Consider the following 17,992-nt stretch of genomic DNA (forward strand, 5'->3'; position numbering starts at 1 on the left):
TTAGTTTTAAGCTTCAATTCAAAAAGTTGGTCCTTGTCTTTAAAGACCTTCAGAACCTGGAATCCTTGTATTTGAAAGATCGTTTCACAGAGTGATGCCAGTGTCCCAATACTTCTATACTTCTGTCTCTTTTGTATAGATGTGAGAACTGTCGTTGCCTGGAACCTGGCATTTATTTTATAAAATTAATTAAAATGTTTATATTATGCCTTTTTCCAAAGTAACAGGCTTAAGGTACTTTACATTCATAATACAAACCAATAATAAAATCACAAAAAACTCTGTACCCCCCCAAAGAATAACCTACCTAACACTACATACAATGCAATTTGAGTGCTATCAACTAAGAAATGCACTTAAACACTGTTGAAAGCCCTTCAAAGCAAAACAGTCTTATGACTTTTCCTTAAAGATCTGTAAAGTGGCAACTTTCCTTACTTCTGCTATGTGGTGGATGCTACAACAGAAAATTGCAGGCTTTGGCAAAGTAAGAGCATATGAGAAGCTGACCTGACAGGTGTAACTCAGGTATTACTCCGGTACATATGATGAGAGATGGTCAGGTGATCTGAAGACGCACAAGTTCCAGTTCATTAAGGGCTTTGAAGGTTGAAAAACAGCTCAGAAACAAAGAAGCAGCCAGAGTAAACATGCGTAGCTGGGCTTTTAAAACATATCTGGTCCATTGGTTTGAGTCATCAGAAAATGATATGTCAGGAAGTCTAATGATTTTTAGTGCATCATGTATTTGGCAAGTCAAGATTTGGTAGGTTCTGGTGCATGAAAGGTTTGGTTTGGGTAAGTTTGGTGTGATACCAAACTCAAGGCAAAGCAGTCTAATGTGAAATACCTGATGCATGGAAACTCCAACTATGATTAAAAAGAGAGATGTGGAACCTAAAGCATATTTGGAACATCAGTTCAGCCCTTCTACATTCCAAGTTCTGTCCCCTGAAACTGACAGCTAAGATAGTAAAACAAAGCCATTAAAATGCAACCATTAAAAATACCCATTAATGTTAGTGAAAGATCAAAACAGATTTCCTTCTTCTAGACTTTCTAATGAGGAAAGTTTGCTGCAATCTAGCAGGGCTAGGAGATGCCAAATTTTCTGAGGGATCATAAGCCAATTCTCATCTGATTCCCATAATCATCTGAGAGTTGGTTTCTGAACAACAGAACAGTGGTAAACCTGTTTGACAGCTCTCAAGTTGTTTGGTGGGAGACAAACATGTCTCATCGCATGGTCTGATTGCAAGAGTAAAACATGTTATGTTAAGCTGCTGAACATGTCCACTGTGAAATTCATGGCATCCCTAATAACATGGCTATCACCATGTCTGTGGCATCCTTTTAAAGGCAAAAAGGTATGATCTTTGCATGTGTGGAATCTACAATTAAAAGGTAGCTTTTAGGTGGCGGGGCAAGAAACCATGTATTGGCTATACTACTAGTACCTGTGTAGGGCCAGTTCTACTAGTACTAATAAAACTGCTAAGAATAATTCATATTCATACTGCATGTGTGTGTGCCACACTGATTCCAAGGCAGGGAACATTCTGTGGTGCTTTAGATATAACTTCTACAGTTAGAAATGCACTATTATCTGCTCACAATGACTCATACATTAATGGTTCTAATTGCACAGTCAGTAAGTGAGGCTGCATGCAGTCAGGCTTGCAAGAAAGATCTTAACTTTATTAAGCCATAAAAATCTCCTTATTTAGCTGTCCTCATGTGGATAGACAAGTTCTGGTGTTATGGTACTAAAAGCTATGTTTCTTTTTCTTTCATATTAATGGTAAAACTTCAAGTTAATTCTCTTCCACAACATAAATTTGATTGTTCTATTTGTTATATTTCATCTTTCCTATTGCATGAAATAACTTGCTGCCTTCAACCTGTAGACTAATTCAGTGAATTAGACTGTGGCCAAGAAAGAGCTGGTTAAGTGAAATATTTTTAAAAGGGGGTGAAGAATGGTCTTAGGAAGCAATTGTGATCTTTTTAAAATAGGAGAGAGGTTATATTTCCACCCTGATTATTGCAATACAGAATCCATGTGATAAAACCTATTCAGTTATAGGTATCAAATATTTCTACAGTGCAGTCTTAAAAAGAATCACACATTCTGAGCCCATTAACTTCATAATAATGGGTATCTCTGCTTAGGAGTGCACTCTTGATCCATCAATTAAAATCAAAGTTCAAGAAAGAACACTGGAGCAGAACTACATGTTACAGTAAACCAATGGTAGCTTCATGCTTTTTTTTTTTTTTTTACTTTCTAGTCCTCCACAATGTGCATAAGACCATTTAAGTTACCTCCTGAGCAGAGTTCCAGATACACACAGTTCACTTTGCATTGCCAGTTCTGCAAGTGCCTATTCCTGCCAATATTTATACTAATAATTGTTCCTATTGGTTTAGTCTATGGTGTTGATAGTGCTTTAATTGGACTTTGCTTTTTACCTCAATAGTAGCAAAATTGGTTATGGGTTTGCTGTTCGTCATGATGCCTGTGACGAGGGTATTTAATTTTTACATATTTTCTGAGATAAGAATTAATTGCCCTTCCATTTAATTTCAAAGAGAGGCAATTTGTTTGCATTTTAAATTGTTTTTCTCGATGGTCAATTTTCTAGCATTTAAACTAGCCAAATAATTTTTATTGATACAGTTTATGATTCTGGATCAGACTGGTCAATGTTGGCTTGTTTGTTTCTTGCTTGTGAACTCTTGTTTGTTTGAATTGCTGAGCTTTGCATCCCTAAGTCTAGGTTGGTGCTTCAGGCATTTTGACAAGCATGGTTACCAACGCTTGGAACAGATAAGGGCAAGTGGGTAAAGACAAGAAATTTTCACATTGCTGCCAAGTGGGAAAGAGGAGGACAGCTTGGAAAGGTGGGCCGCTGACCACTGGCAGTATTTGGGCTGGAAGGGAGCCCATGCAGCCACACAGGCTTCCGCTCAACTAGCATTCAAGATCAATTTGCCGTGCTGGTTGAGAGGGGACTCCTGGGGCACGGAGACTGGCTCTCTGTCCATCTGGCTTGTTTCCCCTACCATCGGTCTCCTTTACTCCACCCAACACAGCATCCCGAGATGTTTTGCGTACATTCTCAGTGCAAACACAGGCAATGTGTATGTGTTTCTGTTTAGGAAATTTTGTATGAATTTAGTATGAATCTTTGTAGTAAAAAGTAGCACTTTGTGCAGAGCATTCATACCAGAACATTAAGTCTGGCAAGGCAAGACGTCTTTATGGAAATGAACTAGTTTTATTCCAGTTCATTTCTGATCTCTTTAGCGGGATCACTCTGTTCTTACCGTGTAGCAGCATCCCGAGTTTTGTTTTTGTTCATACATGACACAATTTAATTATAAATGTTACTTTTCAGTTCTCCCTGCACCCCATAACAACAGCTAATACCATGTCAGAAGTGGCTCTTGTAGCACAAACGTGGAGATGCATGATTCAATTCTATTTTTTGTAGGATGTAAACAACATGGCTATTCTTCACTTTTCAGTGGTGCCTTCAATCAATCTCAATTGAATCATCCAGCATTAAGTGAAAGGGACAGCAGCAAAACAAGTGATGGGAAAGCACAATACGAATCGATGCAAATGATTTGTTTCCTAGAGATTAGATCAAACAACAGGAGTGGATAAAATTAACTAGTGATCAAATTAAGCGGAAATCATTACATGAGACACGCCAGTCAAGTGCTCTGTGTTGAGCGCGTATCTGAAAGACGTGGATAAAAACATCAGTTCCACCATGTATGACGTTACCTTATATTGTATCAGCTCCTTGGTCTATTATGCAAGCATCTGATGAAGTGAGCTTTGGCTCATGAAACCTCATGCTGGAATAATTTTTTTTTGTCTTTAAGATGTCACCGGCTCTGATTGTTTTGCTGATTCCAGTATTGTCTAACCTGATTGGTAGGGAGGCACAGGAAGAGGCTTCCCCACACCTTTTACCTGTGATCTTATAAATGGAGATGCTTGGAACTGAATCTGGGACTGTCTGTATGCAAAGCAGATGCTCTGTCACTGAACCGTGGCTCCTCCTTGCTGGGGAAGTTGTCATCTCTGGGTTTCAGTTTATTGCAATGGTTTCATATTACACGGTTTATATCACGGCAAATAGGAGCCAGTTTACTGATTGGTTATGCAGAGGAAACAAGCCTCAAATTAATTCAGGCCTCTAATATATTTGGATTCCGGGACTGAATGAGAAATTAAAATAACACTGTAGACAAGACTGTTTTTCATTGCCTTGAAGCAAATTCTTTTAGAGTGGCATAGGTTGCCATGGAAAACAGGCTTTAGAAGTTTTTAAAACAATACAAAACCAACAAAAGCTTACTAGAACTTAAGGTACAGCTGTAGCCATCACCACAAGGAGTGGTCCACTGTCATTATCAGGGAAAAAGAAACCCTGAAACCCAATCAAAACCCCAGGCAAGGCTGAGCTCAGTCTCTACATCTCTGTTAGTTTTAGAAGCCAGCTAAGTTGTGATTTCTATGGCAATTGAGTAGGAACCACAGAAGTTCCTGCTTGGTTCTCTTCAAACTATTAAATGCAAAAACAAGTAGGAGGACAGTTTGCATAGTTTCTGTGTAAAGGACATATCTAAGCCTTAAATGAAGTTTAAGTGTTCAAGCAGCAAATAATTTATAGCACATCTTGTAGACAGAGATTTGCTAAGTGCCTGCCTAATTACTCTCATTAGATTTATGATGATGAGTGAATCCAGAGACACAAAACTCCCTTATTTCAGGCATGAAGCTTTCACCCTTCTTTAATTTACTTAGGAGATTTATAGGCTAACTCTCCAGAGACCTGCTCAAGGAACCCTTCTACCAGTTACAGCTTTCAGTTAAGAAGAGGTAAAACCCAAGAGCTGTAACCTGGGAACTTGGGAAGCATCCTTTGCTGTCCCCTTCCTACAAATCTCTGGGGATGCATGAACATCTGTTGATTTCATTCACAGACTGTTCTCCAGTTGTGAGCAGGGACTGACCTCTCAGTAGGCTGTTCAGTGGCCTACGAGGGTCTCAGTGACTAGAGTCAGATCCTTCAGCAGCTTCTTATTCCTCTCCTACCCCCACAGACCTCCCACCTGTCAAGAAAAGGGGAGGCCTCCAGCTGTGGCAGCAGGCAATGGGGGGCAGTGTGTCCCTTATCACCCTTTGCTTGTTGTGGCTGCTTCAAGACTTAATAGGCCCCTGCCCTTGCCTGTCCTCATCACTTCTGCTGTTTTGCTGTTGGACTAAAGAAAATATTTATTGAAGCTAATTTTACTGCATCCTTACAATGAGTTCTATGCATGCGCCAACGTTTCCGTTGCTGCCCATTGTGCAAGGGCAAAGTTGAAGGGCTTTGAAATGATTCTTCTAACCGCCTGGGTACAGAAAGAGACCAGGCTGCAAGTGAATCTGCTTGACACAAAGCTGCTCAGCATAACATTCGAGCCCACCATTGAGCAAAAACAGCTGGGTGAGCTAGTCAGTAAACCATTAGTAAATAAGGTGAGCAAATAAAGAGTGTGGTCACAAGGGCAATTGTGTCTGTATTGAAGTTCTCAGTATCCCTGGATGGCTACACTGTGAGGTTAAGTGTTGAACAAATTCCAAGAATAATGTATTATATCTATGAACACCTTAAGTGCACAATTCACATATATTACTCTCAATGACGACCCAAACTGAGTGTAATTAACACATTTACTGGTAGGTCTGGCATTGGTTTTGTGGCGCTATTTTGAATTTGGCCCTCAGTCATTTACCACATGATCACAAAGATGCTGCAAATGTTGTGAAAAATGGTTGAGGTGCTGCTACCAACTAATTTGTGATGATGACTTTCCTGTGGGTCCAACGGCGGAAGTCTGCTTAGTTCAAATGTTCAGCCTGTTTATTTGCTCATAGTAAATGGAATGAAAGCAGACAGGTATGAGGATCAGAATATGAGTAGATCTCTGAAATATAACTTTCAGCCTGCTTATCAAAAAGCGTCTCCTATAAAAAGGCCATGTATGCAATAACCATCCATCCACATAAAGGGAACGATGACAAAGTAATGATTTACCTGTCTCTTTTTATTACACGTTTCCAGAAAATAAGCATGTTTTCTCCCTTTATATTCGTTTTGATACTGCAGCTATTTGTGCAGTATTTATTAGTCCTTAGACACAGATCCTCAGGCCACACCAAATCAGGCTAGCAGTGCCTTGGAGACGATAAAGCAGACTGATGGATTTTCTTTTTAGTTTCCCCAATTAATCTTTCTCTACACTCTTTGAGTGAAGCGAAACAGCCATCTGACTTCCACTTTCCCAGCTGATGAAGAAGCCTAAGGATAGAATAAGGGCATTGATTTCATAAACAATAAAGATAATTAAAGTCAACCTAGATTCTCCCTTTGCCTCTATCTCTCCCCAACAATGTAGCAGGAAATTGGAATATGTGTGCTGGTGAGATGTACAGAATAATAACTACCCTGAAATTATTAATCAGTGACTGCACAGCTTCACAACATTTGAAAATGAACTTATTCCAACTATATTAACTTGTTTTGTCTCTGATCAAAACAAGCACAGTGTTTATGCAGAGGACAACCACATGATGTACAGCAGTTTGTTTCAGATGTGCAGTACAGCAGTTTCCACTGCTGAAAAGAAAAGCCGCAGTTCAGTTCCTTCATGCACGTTTGGTCAGGGTTGAGCAATATGGATTGCCACCAATTTTTATTGTGTAAACTTTTTAATGCTTTTAATGTTGACTTTATTGGAAACTTATTTATCTGTGTTCTGATCTGTTCTGAGGGAAAGCAGATAATAAATCCAATAAATAAATTAATTAAATATGTTGTATCATACCACATTTTAGAATTTACTGCTAGTTCTTTTAAAATGCTTTTTGCTCATGTGTATTTTCCCATAAAATGGAAACTTCCAATGGGTAATTACACTGGGTTACATCTCTCCACATGCCAAAAAATTATGTATTGATGAGTTTTGTATAAAACCTGCTTTTACTTGTTTTATATATGTATCTATATAATATATTCTTAAAACTTGTTTTAATGTTTTCATTTTTTAATCACTTTGGGTAGTTTATGTTTGGTGGAAAGATGGCATAAATGTTTTAAATTTTTATTTTAGTTTTTATTAGAAGGCATATCTTCCATTAATAAAAAAATTAAAATATGAATGGCCTACCCAACTATGTTTGACCTGGTTGTATCATAGCTGATTTTATATGTTGGATTCATAGAGGGCTTTGCAGTTTATGATGCCAGTGAGTATGGCAGAAATGCTAAATGTATATGGATCAGAGAAGCCTGAAAGGGAATAAGTAGTTTCACTCATCTTGATGTGTTAATTCATGTAATGTCACTGACTTCAGAGTACACCTAGGATATTGATGGAGAAAACAAGAGGACAATAGAATATAGACCTAGAAGGGACTCCGGTGCTAGCCTATTGCACGAATGCTGTATTTTGAGCCATAGAAAATACAAATAAATTATACAAGGTTTCATATGAGTCAAATGTGAGTAGAAAAGAGGGCTTTACTAATGAAAGTACAAATGGAAGAAGACTTTGCTGCGCCATGGACCCCATTCTACAACTGGATGAGAAATAAATATAAGGACCCGAATGTTGTAATTATATGATGGCAATATTGTAACTTTTTACTAGTAATCACAGGTAAATAATGAGCCCTGGAAAATGTAGATAAGTAGAGTGATGTTTCAAGCAGAATGTATGATACTTCTGAAATTTGTTCCCCTCTTTCCCCTATCCCCAATGGAAACTAATAAAAATATTTTTTTTAAAAAAGAAAAGAGGGCTGGTAAGAACAGAATTGATATCATTTTCAGTCTTATCCATTGTAACTGGAGTTGCAGGGGGGGTCCCTTTGTGCTTTGGTGTAACTAAAAAAGCTAAATATTAACAAAATCCAATCAAGGCCAAAGGTAAAGGTCATTGCAATTGAACAAGGCAATGCCAAACCTACAAAGTGGCTATGATTTGCTTTGCAATAAAAATGGAACACCTTGAAATGTTTATGTGCCATCACAAACCCCACTGATGCTCATGTATCTGTGGACTACAAATGAAAGAAGAGAGGTCAAGGACAGAACATAAGAAACACCCATGCAGAAAATAACCTGCTTTCTGTAGGATATTAAGTAGCTTGCTTTGGTGCTTTCTGTGAGTATTCATAGATTTGGACTGCCAATTGACCTAGAAGTGAGAAAAAGATGCTCAAATGCCTTACTATGAGAGCCAGTTTGGTGTAGTGGTTAAGAGCGATGGGACTCTAATCTGGAGAACCCACTCCTCCACTTGAAGCCAGCTGGGTGACCTTAGGTTAGTCACAGCTCTTCCCAGAGCTCCCTCAGCTCCACCCACCTTACTGGGTGATTGTTGTGGGGATAATAATAACATACTTTGTAAACCACTCTGAGTGGGTGTTAAGTTGTCCTGAAGGGCGGTATATAAATTGAATGTTGTTGTTATTATAATTATAGGAGAAAACAACAACAAAAAAGTTTACTCTTAACAAGTAGTTTTTAACATGGCAACTAATTAGGATTTCAAATCACTTGCACAAATAGGATTTGCTAGCAAGTGAGAAACATACATAGTTAAATGAAACAATATTTCATTCTGAACATCTAAATATTTACAGATGTCAGATGATGTCACTTCACTTTTGACAATAAGGTGAGTATCTCACAGTTTTTTGGTTTAATTCCAAGTCAGCCAATTGTTCTTTCAGTAGCTGACCTTTTGTTGAGAATGAACCTTGGGCATAGTTTATATAGCTAAAAAGAGAAAAAGACAGATTTAATGTATATAAAACTTTTTGCTCTGTGGGATCTCTTGAGGCCAGATCTAATATCTTTACTGGAGACTTCAATTGGAATTTTTGAAAAATTCCCCAGAAAGAGCCAGTTCCCGGTGGATTCATCAAACATTCTTCTTTTTTATTGGAGTCCTGTTCACCATCTCACAGAAATAGAACTGTCTGGCATTATCTCTAGAATACAAAAGGCAATGAAAAGCAGTCATTGGTGTGATCCACTATCTGTAATTTGTTTAAAGTTAGGCGGTATAGATAATTTAAATTGCATTTTATTCTCTGTAGGCCCATGCACATATTCACCAAACTATGCAGAATAAATGTGCCTCAAGGCAGTAGAGTTGTGTGTGCTTATCTCCTAGGATCCCCACAACCTTTGACAGACAGGTAGGTGTCCAGCCTTTCTTCAAGACACATACCAGTCCCCTGTCACTGAATTTTGAATAGACATAGCAACATCCAGTCAAGATGAGGAAGTGAATGTTAGAATACTGGAACTGAAGACTCCTACTATTGTTCTAGAGATAAAAGTGGTCTGATTGCTGAGGAGATCAGTGGGCTGAAAGTCTGATTCAGGCAGAGCAGACTGGTTATTTGATTAAGGTTATTGTGTGTGAGGATCCTCCCTCACTAGTCTCTCAAGTCAGTCCCCGTGTCATCCTGCTGGTTGCTGTTGATGGTTGTCCTCTGGCCTCAGACTAGCCAGGAAAGGGGACTGCACCACTTTGTTCCTTCTTCTGACTGAGTAAAACAGCCTCTCTAGGGCTGTCTCCTGACCACCAACCTCAGCCCTCACAGGAATGCGTTTATACAAGGAGTTCATTGTCCTGCCCCAAAGGCGTCCTTACAATCTTGCCCTGGCCTCCCTGAATGGTCCTCTCAGCCTACAAGATGAGGGCTTGTCCAGCTTTTTAGCCCTCTTGGCTCCTCTTCTTCCAGCTCATCTAGGGTTGCCAGGTCCCCTCAACCTCCCTGCGGGCCTTTTGTGATCCAATTTGTGTGTATGCATAGTGCGTGCGTACATGCTCCTGGCCTGTACAATGATATCACTTCCAAGAAGTGACATCACCATGCAGGCCATGTGCTGCCCTGGAAGTGCTCCCATGCTCTGCAAGAGGCTGAAACAGGCCCAAATCAGGCCGCTGCAGAGCATGGGAGTGCTGCTGAGCTCTGCAGTGACCTGATTTGGCCTGATTCAGGCCCGAATTGGGCCACTGCTCTGCAACAGGCCAATTTGGACAGAATCCGGCCCAAATCGGGCCGCTGCAAAGTGCAGCAACTGCAGAGACTGGTAGTGCTGATCTTAAACCGAACAGTGTTTATCTTCTGAAGGAACTAGACAGGAAATATACTGCTGTGATAAAGGAGTATGGCTGATTTAAAGAACTTCTAAAGCTGGAGCTCTCATACCTTGGTTGACTGAAAAAGTTGAAAATGCATTTAAGCCTCTGAAAGGGTTGGGTTAACTTGTATTTAACCCCCCCCCCCCAGTACTTTGCAAAAATATAAAAGAATTGCCTCAGCAGAAACCTATGAAGCAACATTGTTTTTGTAACATCTAAATAGCAGTTACTGTTAAACTGTTATACCCCACTAAACAAACACATTTGTATGATCTTTTGTAATCCTACCTTCAGTGCCTCAGTCATATTTACAAATAATTCATCATTTCCCACAATAAACTCACATTAATAGAGCCATCGAAATGAAGTCTGGGTCACAGTTTAAAACCTATCAAGAGGATTTCTGTTATGAATAACTCTGAAGATAAAGAGGTTGTTACATGGTATTATCCATCACATAACATAGATTCTTATCCTCATAATTTCATCTGTTTCCTTTCTGTACTTTGATGATGATCTGCAAAGGGTTCTGTTTTCAGTGTTGAGTAGGAGCTAGGGACCCCATTCCCTTGGTGAGGGATCCCCCACTTCCACCTTTTGCTCCCCCTGCCACTGCAGGGGGAAAGGCCTCCTGGGCATGGTCCCAGGGTCAGTGTGATGACATCACTGATGTTATCACACTTCCCCGAGAGCACTCCCATGCTTCACAGTGGGCCGATTTGGGCCCTACATGGGCCAAATCAGGCCCATTTGGGGCCCAAATTTGCCTGCCATGAAGCCCCCATGCACTCCCCCACCTTGCTTGATGATGTAACTTCCCAGAAGGAGCGTGCTGGGAACAACAAAAAGGTAAGCCCCAGGTCCTCCCTTCTCATTGGAAGGGTAAGAGGACCTGGCAACCCTAGTAGTAGAAGCAAATTGATGCTTCAAACATTCCCAGACATATGTAGGTTTAACCTATATAAGTCTTAGTGCTATCCCTCTCAAAGTGGACTTCAGCCCAGATGGACCGGTAATGTGCTTGGCACAAATTGGCCATAGGAGTCTGCCCATTGTCTTTTGGGGTCCCAAACAACTGAAGTTGGCAGTGTAAATCATCAGGTGGCATATGCATCCTTCCTCTGTTCTGCTATGTTATTGTGCTGATGCTTTCTCTGTTATTTCTTTGAATGTATGCTCTGTCTTGATTATGCATTTATGTCTGTCTTGTATTTTACTTGCTTTGTTTAATAAATTGCTTTCCTTCCGCATGGTATGCTTATTGGTATCAAATCCTAAAGAACCTCTTCCTCCTTGGAAAGACACCATTGACCATGCAAGCATTCTAGAACAGTGCAAGTTTTCTCAGTCTGGTGTGGAATAGTGCTTGGAGACTAGGACCTTGGAGATTGGTGTTCAAATAATTAGTTTTTGGGAAGACAGAAGGGAGGACTAGATATGTTGCACTAAGCTCCTTGGTGCAAGGGCAGTGTAAGAGATAGATAACACATTATCAAATGTAACTTCCATTGTTTATTATTAAGTTTAATGTATTATATTTTGTTTTAAATAATGAGATATACACAGTGTTTGCAGAATTGTCTGGAATGCCCGGACCAGGGCTTGCCAACCTTTTCATCTATTAGCACTACTTATGAGTAATGAACAATATTCTGAGCTTCGCTGTTACCTGAATAGCTACCCTACTTTGGCCTCTAAAGGCATCCCTCTGAGAAAGTCTGAAGTGCAAACACAACACAACACCATTGTGCACTACGCATTGTTTCTGTGTATAGCAAGGTCCAGTGGGTGGAAACTATCCCTGGTTACTGGGGGAAGCACTACAAAACAGAGAAAGTGATGTCATCATGACTCTTTACGGTTACACTCAACACTATGGGAGAACTAACTTCATCTGGCTAACTTTAAGGAAACCACACAGACAACTTGAGGCTTACTCAAGAACATGTTTACTAGCACAAAATAGACATAAGCAGGAATGATAATGAACACAATGAGTATAATCCAGACTCTCTCTAACACTGAACAACAATCATGAAAATCAGAAGTACAGCTTCCCATTTGCATTTGTGTGTAAAATGCAGTCAAGTCACAGCTGACTTATGGCGACCCCAGCAAGGAGCTTTCAAGGCACATGAGAAGCAAAGGTGATTTGCCAGTGCCTTCCTATGCAGAGTCTTCTTTGGTGGTCAATCATCCAAATAGTGACCCAGCTTCCAAGATCTGATGAGATCCGGCTATACCATGTGTTCCCTCCCATGTAATCACCTTGGCCAGTCTAAGATATTACATGAGGCTCTGTCAGCAATACATACAACATCAAAGACATGGTTACAGATGCGAAAAGTAAGACAAATATAATAAAGAACATATAAACAAAGACTGGGACATTTATTTTAATGCATTCCATGAACCAGTAGTATAGTTTCTGTCATACATCAATGAATTGAGCCTGGATACTTGAGGATTAATGTTGTGGATTGATCCTCAATGTGAAGATGTGACTATGAGACTAATATGACCTGTTCTGAAGAGAAGATGGGATGTCTGCATCCATGATACTTCAGTGAAAAAATCCCAGTGATGAGAACTTAATACGGCAAGGAAATCCTAGCATCACTGGTGCAGGATAAGGAAGTTGTATTGAATGCTTTGGAAGAGGTGAAAACACACACACAAGATTCAAATAAATACAACTACTTAAAGTTGGTTAAAGAAACAGGCAGAATCATCATTAAAAATAGATTAATAGTTAAAGAAAAATCAGAAAAAGAGAAAAGTAGTTTTATTGGGAAGAAAAGTTAGAACTTAGAGTGTAAAGGATGCTGATGGAGATGCGAGAGGGGGGAGAACAAGCAGCTTGATAACAAATGGGGTAAGAACTATCTGAAGTTGCTTAGAAAGATTGCAAAAACCCAAGAGACAACGTTTTTCAAGAAGAGGGAACCAGGGAGAAAAAGTCAGAAGACATAAGAAATATACTAGAAAGTTAACAAAGAAGAGCAGAGCTAAGCCAATTGCCACCCAAGGCGGAATGAAGAGGCAGACAGTTGTTGGGTACTAAAGGTCATTTATTTGACAACAGCATGAACATAATAACGGCAATGGCCTAACTAAGTGTTATAGGTCAGGTCCTGGGGTCACCCATGGACCTCCGCCCTGTCTGGGCGAGCCCCTCTGCCCCGAGGGTGAGCCATCCAAAATATGGCTGGCACCCAGTCGGCCAGGTGTATGGAACCTCCACCAAGCCTAGTGACCCCCCTGCCATCAAGCATGAGAGGCCGTACTTGTACAGGAGGCCCCACGCGGCAGTCTGTCCTTTCTGCTGGCAGCCGTCCAACAATACCAGAGATCCTGACAGACCCCGCTTCCCCCTCAAATGGGGACATGCCAAGGGTGCTCACCATCCTTCTGATTTTTCCAAACCCTCTCCTGACAGGGACAACCTATATTACAGCTCCACCAAGTCCAATTACCACAACCCATGCAAACAGTACAAGGTAGGTGAAAAAATCCCCTTCTGTCAGCCAATTGGAAAGGGAGAAAAAATTCCTACCTGGCCCTGGTAACCAGTGACAGGTTAACCTGTACTACTGCAGGGAGGGTGGGTGGGCTGAGCGAAAGGCGGCTGCTGGAGGGAGCGAGGCGGAGCCACCTTAAGAAACCTTGGCTCCACCTTTCCCAACATACCCGGATGCCCGGGAAAGCTGGCGTTGCCCTTGTCCTTCTCTGCCAGCGTGGCAAATCACAGCCCCCAGCTTCAAAGCAGCAAGCTACAAGCTGGGAATGCTGAATTTTTTTTAAAAAGAAGAGGCCCCATACTAACTCTTTTGGGTTATCTTTATACCTTTACAGGTGATGCTTCAGGTAAATGTGGTTAATTAATATGGACACCTTGTATGTGGCTTAATGTCAATTAGCCTGGGGTGCTTAATTTGGATCCTGATTGGTCTGAACCCCAATGTAATATGCAGTGGGAAAATGGAGATATTTGGGGGGCTTTGATTTACAACCTCCCCCAGAAAGATAGCATCAAGAAGTCTGATATCTGCAACAAGGATGTTTGAAATGCTTCTCTCTGGCACCCTTAACAATACCAATAGGGTATAAAAGGATGGGGAAAGCCTTTAAAGTTGGGCAAGATAGCTTGTTTTTCTGAGTTTTAAAGTAATGTACTTGCTACACACAGAGATGTATACACACCCCTGATTCCTTTGAGATGCTAGCAATGATCACGGAAACTTGTGTTCTGAAGTCTAAAAACTCATATCTTGAGAATGTCTGTACTTCCTCTTGGAGCACTTTCAAAAGAGCAGATTAATCCTTGTAAATGGTGGTAGGTAATCAGACAGAATGAACTTTGAACTTTCATATTAAACAGAGTTTCCAGTTCATGTTAGATAAACCTAAATCCCATTTTTAATTTATATAAAACCACCTCAGTCAGCCAGATTCATTGTTTGTGCTGTGATTGGAGAAGAATTCAAACAACAGGGGGTGCAGGGGGGGGGGATATTCAGTGATTGCAGCAATGCTGCAGAGTCTTGCGCTGCTGCATTGCTGTGGGATTCTTGCTCTGTATCATCTGCATAGTGAGAAGGAGTTGTGGTTGGAGCATCTTCCCCACTTCCCTCTGCAATGGTATCTGCCGCAGATTTCCTCCACAAATCTCTGCTGTACTTTGTGTATGGGGAGGTTCTGCAAATATACCCTAGCTCCCCTGACCCTTTTGCATATGCAGATGGACAACCTTGTCCCCAGGAGATTCCAGACCTAGAAACATTTGTTATAGCTATTAGAGGTGTGCACTGAGAAATGTTTTATTTTTTTAAATCCAGGGTTTCCAAACAAACAGTGTTTTATAATTGGTTTGTCTGGGGTAGACCATTGCTGGTTCAGATCTAATCCGTTTGGGAGTTGTTTGTTACCAGGCATTTTGGCCCCATTGCACATGCAAGTTGAGTGTTGGCTGTGCTTGTGCAGACAAAAGCCACTGTGTTGTGGTGATCAGAGTTTCAGACTGGGATCTGGAAGACCCAGGTCTGAATCCCCACTCTGCCATGAAAGCTCACTGGGTGACCTTGGTCCAATCACACACTCTCTGTCTAACCTACTTCACAGTGATGTTGTAAGGATAAAATAGAGGAGAGGAGAGGTAAGCTGCTTTAGGTCTCCTTTGTGGATAAAGGCAGGATATAAATGAAATAAATAACTACTAAATATTGCTGAAGATGGGGTGGGGGTGGGGGGAGATAAAGACAGGTTGGGCAGAGGGCAGGAAGGAGTGAAGGAAGCAGTAAAGTGGAGAGGCTATGGGACCTGAGGGAAGGGAAAGAAGAAATAGGGGAGGAGGGGAGAATGAGATGCCCTCAAGTCCTTGCAGGGCCCCCCCCCACTGGTAGCAGTATAGGATGCGTTCATGGTGTCTTAGCTCTATAACCTTCCCAGGACAGCAGGAATAAAGGAAAATGTATATTATTTTATATGACTTGATGTTATCTGCACATTATCTTAGCCTTTCTTTGCTATAATGTAGCTTGGCAAAGCCGCAGAGATCATTATTCTACATGATCTTTGAACAATACCTTAAAATAGTACAGGCCAGCATCAGATTTGCTTTGCAACCAGGCTTTGCAGGAAAAGACTCGATACCACACACCTCTTGTGTTTAAATTCTTCTTCCTCTGGAGATATATAATTAGACCTGTGAAAAAACCACAGCTTCCCCCCCCCCCATTACTAGTGGTGTGTGATGACGGATTCAAGAGTAAAGAAATATGCAGCAGGATATCAAGGAGAAGTTTGCTTGAATTATCATTTGAAATGGAAAAATAAGGTTTGATTTATATTCATGCAGACTTTTGTCAATCAACAATATTTATGTGTATCTGTGTGGAGAACACAGGCAGCACAGTTGCTGGAGGAAGAAAAATACTGGCATTAATATTTATTTCAGTTGCATCATTCCCTTTAGCATGGTTTCTCATCAATGTCCCCTTTCTCTAAGGTTATTCTTGATAATGGCAGAGGATTTTTTAAATAAATCTTGTCTTGAGGTAAAAAAAGGGGGGGGTGGATTAAATTTGGAACCAGTTTATATACCAGTCTCCTGTCCAGAATGGCAGTAAATCAGCAAATGAGAGCTATGAGTTTTAGTTAAGGCTGCTGTAAAGTGAAATTAATGGCCTGTGTCACCTGACTTGGTTGATCTATCACTTGCTCATTCCTTCCATAACCATTTTGGATCACTTCTGCAGACAGATAAAATAAATTTTATAAAACACTGGTAGTTATAGAATTTTTAAACATTTTATATAACATTAGTACTGCTATCATTTATGTTCCCTCAGTGAAGAAAACAGTACATTTTCTGGATAATTATCATGAAACTTTCTATTCTAGGACAGGGCAGAGACACAGTATGCTCTACTTTGCATGCAGGCAGTTCTGGATGTCATCGTGCATCTCCAGTTAAAAAGATCAGGTAGTAGTCTATGTGAAAAAATCCTGTACTTGGGACTCTGGCTGCCAGTCAGAGTAGACAATACTGATCTTGATAGACTTAATATAAAGTATAATTCATGTTTCAGGGCCAACACACCTTCTATTTATTAGCCATGCTTTGCTTCTCTGAAATAATGATATATTCTCAAGAAGTCATGTAATATGTACAGAGACAGATGTGTTTCCATTGTGTGGCTAATCCCATTAGGGATATGCAGCAACTAATCAAAACCCAAACAAACACACCTAATGATTAATATTATTATTATAACTAGCCTGAGCTGAACATTAATACTAATATTCTGAAACCTTTGGAGGTGGCTTTTCTTTTGAAACAGGTTTTTTGGTTTAGAGTTTCAGATGGTCAGAGTGAAGGTCAAGACTGAGGAGAGAGTGATTCGGAGCATATGTAACTGATCAAGGTGTTTACCAATCAGCAGACAAAGATATCCCAGGGTGTCTTCTCAAAGTGGGGTTAGTACCAATCTTGGATGAGACCTTGATTTGATTCTATATTAACACAGTGGCTCCAGTTTACTCACTAAAGGATTGCAAAAGTTTTGGTGTGCATACTATTAGAAAAACAGTACTGCACCCTGCATGGGATTTACGTAAGTGCCATAACTGATGCCCACCTGTGCAGTAGGCAATGTTTTCTGATTCCATATGGACAAAGGCAAATGCTTATTTTTTATATGCATGGAATCAGGCAGTGCTATAGACCCTGGACAGTAGTGGAAATGAGATAAATACTGCTGGTTTATTCCTTGATGATAGGCAGCATCTGCCATATCATCTCAGTGTGCATCCACTAAAATCAGAAACACAAACACAAATTGGGGCCAAACTAGACAAGGTGTAAGAGATTGGTGATGAGAAGATATAACAAGATTCCCTTGTGCGAGAGACTCTGTCCCTGTGGAACAGGTGAGGTGGAATCAAGTGAATGTGTTTTGCTTCACTGTTGTTTTGACCATGAAATATGTCTGAAAATTATCTTCCTTTTGCTTAGGAAATTCCCTGGACTGTGAAGTTTTCAGGTTGTCTATGGAGGGTGTTAACCCCCAGCTCACAGTTTGATGTGCAAATTTTTTGTAATGGCCTGTAAAATCCACAATGAAATTATGTGTATGGAACTAAAATTTTGCCAGTTTCTTTTTTAAAGCTTTATTTTTGTACAATGGATAGTTTGGTAGAACTTTCTGTATTTTGTATTGTTCAGATTTGTGCTGGTCTTAGACCGAATAAATTGATTGAT

This window comes from Eublepharis macularius, chromosome 1 (assembly GCF_028583425.1).
Source record: "Eublepharis macularius isolate TG4126 chromosome 1, MPM_Emac_v1.0, whole genome shotgun sequence".
In the NCBI taxonomy this organism is placed as follows: domain Eukaryota; kingdom Metazoa; phylum Chordata; class Lepidosauria; order Squamata; family Eublepharidae; genus Eublepharis; species Eublepharis macularius.